Source organism: Azolla caroliniana, unplaced genomic scaffold, assembly GCF_043228905.1.
Source record: "Azolla caroliniana isolate FFs.n. ecotype wild unplaced genomic scaffold, voAzoCaro1.0.p SCAF_15, whole genome shotgun sequence".
Classification (NCBI taxonomy): Eukaryota; Viridiplantae; Streptophyta; class Polypodiopsida; order Salviniales; family Salviniaceae; genus Azolla; species Azolla caroliniana.
In genome coordinates this window covers 13999075-14009669 of record NW_028230450.1, presented here as the reverse complement: position 1 = coordinate 14009669, position 10595 = coordinate 13999075, and positions in this window count along the sequence as shown.

Sequence of the window (10595 nt, the reverse complement as noted above, 5' to 3'; positions counted from 1 at the left end):
AGCACATAGCCTCCCAGCCTTCATAGAAACCAACTTTTTTGCCTCCACCCTCTCCGACAACAACATGAATCGTGGAAAGAAACTCGCAAGGTACTGAATATTCCCTCAAATTTGTTAGAATCTAAAAGATGCCATAAAGATGCCTTTCTATTTTCTCTTACCTTTAGGTGTCTAACGTTGTCAGTTTAATGTAGTGCATCGGATTTTAGATGTATTACAAAGAAATCTGATGCACTGCATCGGATTTCATAGTGGTGTCAATTAGAATGCAATGTAGTGCATTGGATTGATTGAATAAAGCTTATTTTCAACCGAAATCCGATGTAGTGTATTCTGGTTGAAATACATTAGTTTTCAACTTCTCAACTGGAATCTGATGCACTGCATAGGATTTTGGTTGAAAAGAAATTTATTCAACTAGAATCCAATGCACTGCATCAGATTATGGTGGAAACGGAAATCTGATGTACTGCATTGGATTCCCATTCTTTCAACCATTGGATTCCCGTTGAAAACTAACCACATTCAATGAGAATCCATCACATGTGATTGTGAACACATGTCGCCAAGCAATACATCACGCGGCTTGCGGCTTGCGGCTTGCTCCCATGTCGCGTATCCGGAAGCCGCTTCGGCGGGTCGGTCTACATGCTCTCCTTTGATGTAGCTCCAATAGCCTTGTCCGACAAGGTATTGGTGCATCTTGTACTCCCAAGATGCAAAGTTGTTTCGATCCAACTTCTCGGTAGGGAGAGCGCTCCCCATTTGAGTATTCATTGTGTTGATTCTTCTTCTTCTTCTTCGTCTCTCTTCAAATGCTATGTCACGAAACTACGATAGCGATGAGCTGGTTCTTGGTCGTCGGCGTAGAGCACAACACACGATCATGATGAGGCGAATGGGCTAGATCGAGCTACCAAATCGCTCTGATACCAAGTAAAGAATCGGGTATGATTCTTGTGTAGCGGAATAGGTGTGAATTGTGTGTGTGTATGAGAGAGAGAGTGTGTGTGAGTGAGAGAGACAAGGAGTAAGACACAGAGCATACGCAAGGTAGATTGTATTAACAAAGGAGAAAGACTCAACTTAATACAAGGTCAGAGGAGGGTGCTTTATATAGTCACCCTCTCTCTTCATTAACTACAAGACTCATGGAGCATGGGGAATGAAAAAGCTCATAAGTTATGTGTCATAGAATATGATTCTATGACTCATACTAAATGCTAGAATACAAAGTGGTGACATAATGGTGAATCTTGACCGTTGGAGTGTCTCTTCACTCTCAAGGTGAGTTCACACACTAGACCAAGTTGAGCTTGATTCTCAACATAGTCCATATGAATACATAATCCTTTTATGTGAGCTATGGTAGAGGAAGAGCGATCTCAGAGTAAATTTTTATGAAACGTTGATAGAAGTTGACAACGCAAAGGAATGTTTGAACATCCTTAATTGTTTTAGGTCGCTTCCATTCAATGACTATTGTAACTTTTGCTAGATCCATTGAGATGCCCAATGGGGAGATAACATATCCTAGAATCTTCTCTAGCTTAGCATAAAGACCATGCATGTGTTACTCTCCAAGACTTGGCAAACATGAGTATGATGCTCTCCATGTGTTTTGGAGGAGATTAAGATATCATCAAGAAATATGATCACAAAGAGAAGCCTTGCACTTTGTAATCAGAATGGATGAATAACATATGCTTAACAGTCGAACAAATGTGTCATATAGCCCAATGGTTGATGCCAAATATGATGCCATGATGAAAAACTTGAATCGTGGGGATGATGCAAATAACAATATGTTGGAAATCATTTGCTTCCCACAAGAGAATGACATGTTTAATGTAGAAGTAGAAAAATTAAGATTGATTGCTTATCTCCAAAATAATAGGAGGGAGGCCAAGCAAGGGAATGCTACGCAATATGTTGTAGATGGCGCGTCAAGAAAATATGCCAAGATAAAATAGGTTAATGCACACAGTCTAGGCTTTTACCATATTGAGCTAGACTAAGAAGAGGACATCAAGGTCATCTTGATTGCTAGCCCACTAGAGGTCAAATATGAAAAGGAATTACTAATGGAAAGGTATGTCTCCTTTAACCCAATTGAAGAGAATGAGATGCTGGAAAACCCTTTCCCACACCTACACTCACTGATTCCAACCCTTTGTGCAAACTTGGAAGATCTCTATCCTCATAAAAAGACTATGTCTAAGATGCTTTAAAAGATGCCTAGGGCAAAATTTCTAGTGAAAAACTTGGATGCTCTCCCACCAAAACTTAATGTTCTCACGAGGATTATGGATGGGTATAGGTGGATGTTGATTATGTGGGTAGGTTCAGTCAATGCTATGTTTGTAGAGAAATGGTGCATCTCGCAAAGCATTGTCCAAGGAAAAAAATGAAATCGGTCGAAGAGGAACAATCCATGAAAAAGCCCAAATAGTATATGCAAGAGGTAATTGTTGGGAATTCAGTCCCTTCAGATGTGATCCAAATAAGAGTAAACGGCGAGAGCCGGACGACGAGTAATCGACAAGAGGTCGATGGTGAGACCAAGCCAAGATACGTATGTGGAAGAAGGCTCTGAACCAGACCTTCTCAATAAAACACTTGGGTCCGGCAAGACAGATACTGGGGATGCATATCATCTGGGACCGGTCGAAGAAGCTGTTGTGGTTGTCACAAGAGAAATACATGACGAAGGTGCTTCAACAGTTCAACATGTCGGAAGCGAAACCGGTTGGATCGACACTCTCGGAAAACTGGAGATTATCGGGTAAGAAAAGCCCGAAGACAAAATCATAGAAGGCGTATATGATGAAGATACCATATGCCTTTGCAGTCGGAAGCCTGATGTATGGGATGGTGTGTACCCGGCTGGATATCGGATATGCAGTCGGAGTGGTGAGCCGGTTTAAGAGCAATCTCGGAAGAGACCACTGGAACGCGGTAAAGTGGATACTCCGATCCTTGAAAGGCACCTCGAGCATGTGCCTCCGATTCGGCTCTGGTAAACCCTAATTCGACGGATTCACGGATTCGGATATGATGGCTGATGCGGATACCAGCCGATCCAGATCTAGTTATGTCATGAATTATGCAGGGGGAGTCGTTTCGTGGCAGTCGAGGCTGCAGAAGACAGTTGCATTGTCAACCACAGAGGCGGAGTACATAGCAGTTGTGGAAGCTGGCAAGGAGATAATCTGGATAAAGGACTTCATCGGTGAGCTTGGGATCCGACAGGAGGAATACCGTCTCTACTGCAACAATCAAAGTGCCATCCACCTTGCGAAGAATGCGGCCTACCATTCCCAGATGAAGGATATCTAGCGGAGATACCACTGGATCCAAGAAAGAGTAGAAGATAAGGAGTTCGTGCTGATGAAAATCCATACGGAGGAGAACGGGTTGGACATGCTGACCAAAGTGCTGACACCCAACAAGCTGGACGTGTGCCGGAGGCGGATCGGGCTGACAAGACATCCGATGCCAGAATGAAGGGGGAGATTATTCGGAATTCAGTACCTCTGGATGGGATCCGAATAAGAGTACCCGGCGACAGCCAAATGACGAGTACCCGACAAGAGCCGGATGATGAGTACCCGGCGAGAGCCGGATGGAGATTACCTAGTGACGCTCTCTCACCGGATGAGGAGATAGAAAGCCCATTGGGGTTATATTTGTAAATAGCCCGAAAGTCATATGGGTATAAATATGACCTAGGGAAAACATCTTTTTAGTATGTAGCAGAGAGTTGCGTGTTGTTGTTGTATGAGTAACCGTTGTACTGAGAGAGAGAAAGAGACAAGGAGAGAGAGAAAGTTGCTAAGAGCACTTTCTGTTGTAACCGCTGCCTGGTGAAGACTGTGTGTAGCAGGTTGTTACCTCTGTGCATATATTTGTACTCCCCTCATATAGTGATAGTTGGAGTTAGTGCACCCCCGTGGTTTTTCTCCTTTAGGGTTTTCCAAGTAAACATCCAGTGTACTCTTCTCTATAGTCTGTGTGTACGTGTATTCACTCCCATCCCATTTTTCTGGGTGTTTGATTCTCATCGAAACGAGCTAAGACTAGGTTGTGGCCGAGCAGTATTCCGCGTTAATCTCGACAGTAATTGCTAGTATCAACAGTTTGCACGGTGTGAAAGATGCTGCAGTTGATAAAAATGCAATTCGACAAGAAAAAATAGTTGAATAAAATAAAATGCATAACATACATGAAATGAGCTATCGATTCAGGGTTCTAAACTCCATAGAGGGGGACATTGAAGATTTTGAATTTTTCTTTTTTTTTTCTTGAAATATTTTGTTCAGTAGTATTAAAAACACCCAAAGGCTATTTTGACCATCATCTCTATATATTCATTGGGCCCATACATGATTTGTATCTTCGTCATACTCTACTTCATTACTACATTTTGTCATTGAGCTCATAGAGTGTACACGTTCTACTATCTCTTGTATTATCATTTAATATTAATAGATGTATCTTTAAAGGAAAAAAAAATGCCCAAAGGCTACAACTTAAAGTTTGAATACCCAGCAACTATGTAGAAACGATTCACGAAAACCAAATCACTTCTTCCAAAAGTGTACATAGAAAAATGAAACCAAGTCTGTGTAGCAAAACATGTGCTACTGATACCAAACACAGACACCCGTCGGATCAGTCTCTCACCTATGCTAACATATAGATCCCAACTTAACCTATAAATTTCCTACAAGGTGGAGATAATATAATCATATATACAGATATGTCAAACTTGTAACCACTAACATTTAAGAAGCCGGAAGAATATTTTAGAACAAACAAATCCTGAATTGAGCATACCCAAATTTCCTTCATCAATACTATATGGAAAAATTCCGCATTGCTGCATATGTATAACAACATAAAGCAAGAAATCATCTGCAAGCAAATTGACAATTTCTTGCACCTTGGACATTGTAGAAGAAACACTTAGGGCATGCATATTCATAGTTCGTAATATTTGCATCCTTGCAAAATTACAAATGTATGTATACGTTACATATATATACACAAGTTTTAGTGATGTCCTTTTCTCCAAACGAGCATCTTGACAACCTTTCTTGGCACCCTCTGAAGTTCTTGTTTGTCTTTTGAGAAGCAAACCCTTTCCTACATACTTATGCACCCTATGTTCCTTAACCACCTTTTCAGGGGTATGAACTGTCAAAGTATCCTATGAAAATTCACTTTAGCTATTGCGTTAGAAGAAAGGTATGCAACCTCCAATTGGATGTACCTCAATTATGCACCATGGATCATCCACTACCTTCAATTTATTGCCTCCACTTCCATTTATCTATTGAGTTAGGAGCAAAGTATGCACCTTCCAATTGGATGTACCTCACTTGTGCAGCATGAATCATCCACTAGCTTGATATTAGAGCTTAGAGTTGTAAAATAGTGGATGAAAACTACAAGAGGCATGATCTCTCAATCTAAAATCCTACCTAGATGTACCCAAGGATGGCTAGAAGCTTAGATATATTGAGGAAAATGTTTTTTACAACTCTCAGAAAGAATTAGAAAGGGAGAAGATGTTGAGACTAAGAAGTGTGAGCGTATTCATTTTCAACTTTATGGCCACAGCAGGATGTTTGAAGTTTGTTGCCTCCCTTTTTCCTTATGAGATTTCCTTCAACAGTATTGATAGTCTTTTCATAGTTATTGCCTGAGGCTACACTTTATACGATGGTTTATCGCCTGTAGGCTACAACGCGCACTACGAATATACATCCATTATTTTCTATGATCTATTCATGCCTTGTTCTATTTTTCTTTTATATAATACATTTATATAGTCACTTGACAGTTTGAACCAGAATTCGCCTTCGTCTCATAGCCCTTTGTAGTTATGACCATAGTTAATCAACAAGATTATCTCGTCCTTGTAGCAAAAGTGAAATTTTTCAAAACCATGTTCATGGCACTTGAACGGGAGAATCAACGTCTACTAGATGACTTACAGAAGGCAACTATGGAGAAACAACAATTACTTGGTGAGTTCTTACAATGGGTGCAGTAGTTGGAATTAGCATTACTTGCTTTGCAACAACAAGCAACAGGGAATCATGGAGGCTTCAAAGAGCCTAAATTTATCTTCACGGAAATTTTGATGAAACGTGATCAAATTCCAAGGGTTCTTAAATCAAGTTCAATTGGTTTTCCAAATGCATCCAACCCGTTATCCAACCAACACATCTCGAGTATGTCTTAAGCACCTTGCTTACGGGAACAATCGTAGCTTGGTTTGCTCCATTACTTGAAAATGGATTTCCATTATTAAGCAAGTTTGAAGAATTTATTAAAGAGTTCAAGTCTTGTTTTGGAGGCATGGATAGTATGAGACCACAATCAACAAAATTCGAAGGTTACAAATTTTATTCTCCTCGCATCTGACATCCCATGGAAGATCAAGCGTTAGTGGATCAATTTTGTTTTGGTCTTCGTAACGATGTGAAAGATCTACTATTGACGTTTCCAGAAGATCCAAAATCACTTACAGAAGTAATAAGTCGTGTGGTACGCTGCAATAACCGACTTTTTGAGCGACAGTTGGAGCAACAATAACAAATCACAAAACCAAGGTTAGCTCCCACATATACATCTGTAACAACACAAGCATCTCTTAGGAAATCATATAGCCTAATTCGAATGGAGACCACAACACCTATGGAGATCGATGTAACTCGTAGACGAGGGCCTCTCTTAGAAGAAGAGAAACAATAACATTGTACAAATCATCTTTGTTTATATTGTGGGAGACCAGGTCATATAGCCATCAATTGTCCTAATAGGCCAAGGCGTAAAGTCAATCACATTAATACAGTCAATAAACCTTATTCTAATTTTATAGGTGCATCTAATAACAATCATAACATCAATAGCCCCACTCTATCCAATAGATTTGAGGTATTGACCAAACACGAGGAGGAAAACGAGTAGGTCCGATCAAAATAGGAGCCATTTGGTTGGAAAACCAAAAAGCATCATGGTTCATTCCTAGCATTGGTTCCATTTCTTCCATGCAAGCCAACAAAGTTTTTTTTAGCTCAAGTTCAACTTGGTACATCAAGTGGTCATGCAATTTCCGTCTCTGCTAGGAATGGATCGAGAATTTTCTTGCACATAGAAAGTAGCTTTAGAAAAGCTTCCATACCCAATTTCAATGGTTGTAATTGATGGGTGTCCTATTGCATCTGGTAATATAGTCAAAGAATTACAGCCTCTATGGGTGGTTTTAGATAAACTGGCATGCATCATTTCATTCAATATAATTAGTAGCCCTGAACATCCAATCGTCTTGGGCTTACCTTGGCTTGAGCTTCACAATCCAAAAATAGATTCGTACCAACGAGAGATTCAAGGTAGACATCATATTTCGTGCTCTATGAAAGTTCATCAAATTTTTACCATTTCACTAAAAGAATTGCGCAAGGACGATAAGAGGAAATGTTTCTATTTTTAGAATTAGTTAAGTCCAGTTCTCACAATACATCTATTGGAAAACTTCCAAAAATGTATGAAGAATATACTAGATAAACTGGCATGCATCATTTCATTCAATATAATTAGTAGCCCCGAACATCCAATCATGTTGGGCTTACCATGGCTTGAGCTTCACAATCTGAAAATAGATTCGTACCAACGAGAGATTCAAGGTAGACATCATATTTCGTGCTCTAAGAAAGTTCATCAAATTTCTACTATTTCACTAAAAGAATTGCGCAAGGAAGGACGATAAGAGGAGATTTTTCTATTTTCAGAATTAGTTAAGACAAGTTCTCACAATACATCTAATGGAAAACTTCCAAAAATGTATGAAGAATATACTGATGTTTTTTATAAGGATAAAGCTAGTAAACTTCAAGAGTATCGTCCATATGATTGTCCCACTGATCTAGAAGAGGGAAAGGAGCCACCATGGGGCTCAATTTACAATTTATCACCATCTGAGTTAGAAGTTCTTAGGGCTTATATTGATGAAAATTTAGAGAATGGCTTTATCAGACATCCAAGATCGCAAGTTGGAGCTCCTATCTTCTTTGTGAAGAAAAAAGATGGATCCCTTCGTTTAGTGGTAGACTACCGAGGCCTGGACAAAGTTACAATCCATAATACATATGCTTTACCCTTGATATCTAGTCTCTTGGAGCGCCTTAGCAGAATTATTTTTTACGAAGATTGATTTATGAGGTGCATACAATCTAGTTCAGATTCAACATGGGGATGAGTGGAAGATAGCTTTCTGCACGCACTATGGACATTTTGACTATACAATCATTCATTTTGGCCTAACCAATACTCATGCAGTGTTTCAACATATGGAAAATGATATCTTTCGAGATTTCTTAGATATCAATATCTTAATATATTCTAAGACACATTAGGAACATGATATCCATGTTCGACAAGTGCTATAGAGATTATGAGAATATGGTCTCTATGCTAAAATTGAAAAATGTGATTTTGACTACCAGCAAGTGGAATTTCTGGGCTATATAGTTTCAGAACATGGTGTTGTTATAGATCTTGCAAAAGTCAGAACAATCCTTGATTAGAAATCACCGAGCTCTGTACGGGATGTACAATGTTTGTTAGGTTTTGCTAATTTTATCATAAATTCATCAGGGACTATTCAAAGATAATTCTTCCTCTCATTCAACTTACAAAGAAGAATCATTCATTCATGTGGACGAAGGATGCAGAAAAGGCATTCATGGAGCTCAAGCTTGCCTTTACTTCAACTCTCATCCTAGCACATGTCGACATTGGTAAGTCATTTATTATTGAAGCTGATGCATCCGATTTCGCACTTGGGGAGTGTTCTATCACAATCAAGACATGATGAAAAGTTGCATCCAATTGTTTTTCACTCACATAATTTTAATGCAACTGAGATTAGTTACGAGATTCATGATAAAGAGTTATTGTCTATTGTTGATTGTTCTGAGCAAAGAAGACAATTTTTGGAAGGGTCTCCTCATTAGATCATTGTATATAATGATCACAAGAGCCTCACGTATTTCCAATCAGCATGAGTGCTTAATAGATGAAAAGCTTGATGGGCACAATTTCTTACTCGGTTTGCTTTTAAGATCAAATATCGGCGACGGGAATTGCAACGAAAGGCAAATGCGTTGTCTTGATGCTTTTATCTTACTCCCAATCTTGGCGATCGTACCTTTGATAATAAAAAACAAGTTCTTCTATGTCCCCACACATTTACTTACAAGAAAAGTTTTTGGTACTCCATTTGATTCCAGTACACTTGATATTATTAAGCATGATATTCGCATAGATATTTTTGCTCAAGAGATACTAAGTCATATTACTCCAGCATGAGCGTCATGCTTAAAAACACAACATCCACATATCGATTACAAGAAATTCTACTAGAGAAATGGGTTACTCTATTATAAAGTGCTTTTATATGTTACAGATGGATGTGGTCTTCTCAAAGTATTGGAGAAATGCCATGATGGCTACATGGCTGGCCATTTTGGAATTCATAAGACATTGGAATTGGTATCTCGTTCCTTCTAGTGGCCACAACTTCATGATTTTGTGTGAGATTATGCTCGCACATGCGACACTTGTTGTCATACCAAGATTCATTGACATAGACCCTATGGTTTATTGCAACCCCTATTGATTCCAGAACAACCATGGCAATCTATTTCATTAGATTTTATCATAGATTTGCCATGTTCTAAAGGTTTTGATGTTATCTTAACTACGGTTGATAGATTTACAAGGATGGCACATTTTTTGGCATTGTCATAATGTTTGTGGTCGTGTGTTGCAATCATTGGGATTCTGTGACTCGGTGAGATATTGTCGGTTCCCTGGACTTTACACATCCTCTTCATCTCCTCTATGCTTCTTCTTCTTGCTCTTCTCTTTCCCTCCGGTTCTTCTGTAGTTAGGTGGTCGAGTCCCGTCTACGACCTACTCTCGAGTGGCCGAGTCTTGTTTAGGACCTCTTTGTCGGGTGTCTGAATCTCATCTAGGACCTCTTCTCGGGTGGCCGAATCCCGTCTACGACCTCTTCGTCGGGTGGCCGAGGCCCGTCTACGACCTCTTCTCGGGTGGTTGAGTCCCGTCTACGACCTCTTTGTCAAGTGGCCGAGTCCCATTTATGACCCTTCGTGGAGTGGCCGAGTCCCATGTATGACCTCTTCTTGTGTTCACCTTCGCATGACCTCCATGGCCTTGCCCTTTCACGATAGGGAGGAAGGTCGCCTCGTCATTCCCTTCTCTATAGGGGAGGGGTCGCTGGACTCCTCGATGGTGGAACCCTCCTTGTTGGTGGATGCCATTTCCTCTAGGGGGAGAGGCCTTTTATCAGTGGGGGAAGGCCTCTCCAACTCCATCAAACAACCCTCAAACCGCCCTGCAAAAGGGCAGTTTGCAGGGTGGCCATTTTTTTAGATTTTTATTTCTTATAATTTTGCAACGTACTTATTGTCGGGGCTTTAACTTGGGCTCCCAGACTCCGATTCACAATCTGTAAAATCCTATGGATTCCTTGTTACTTCCTCTAGCTTTCCAATTCA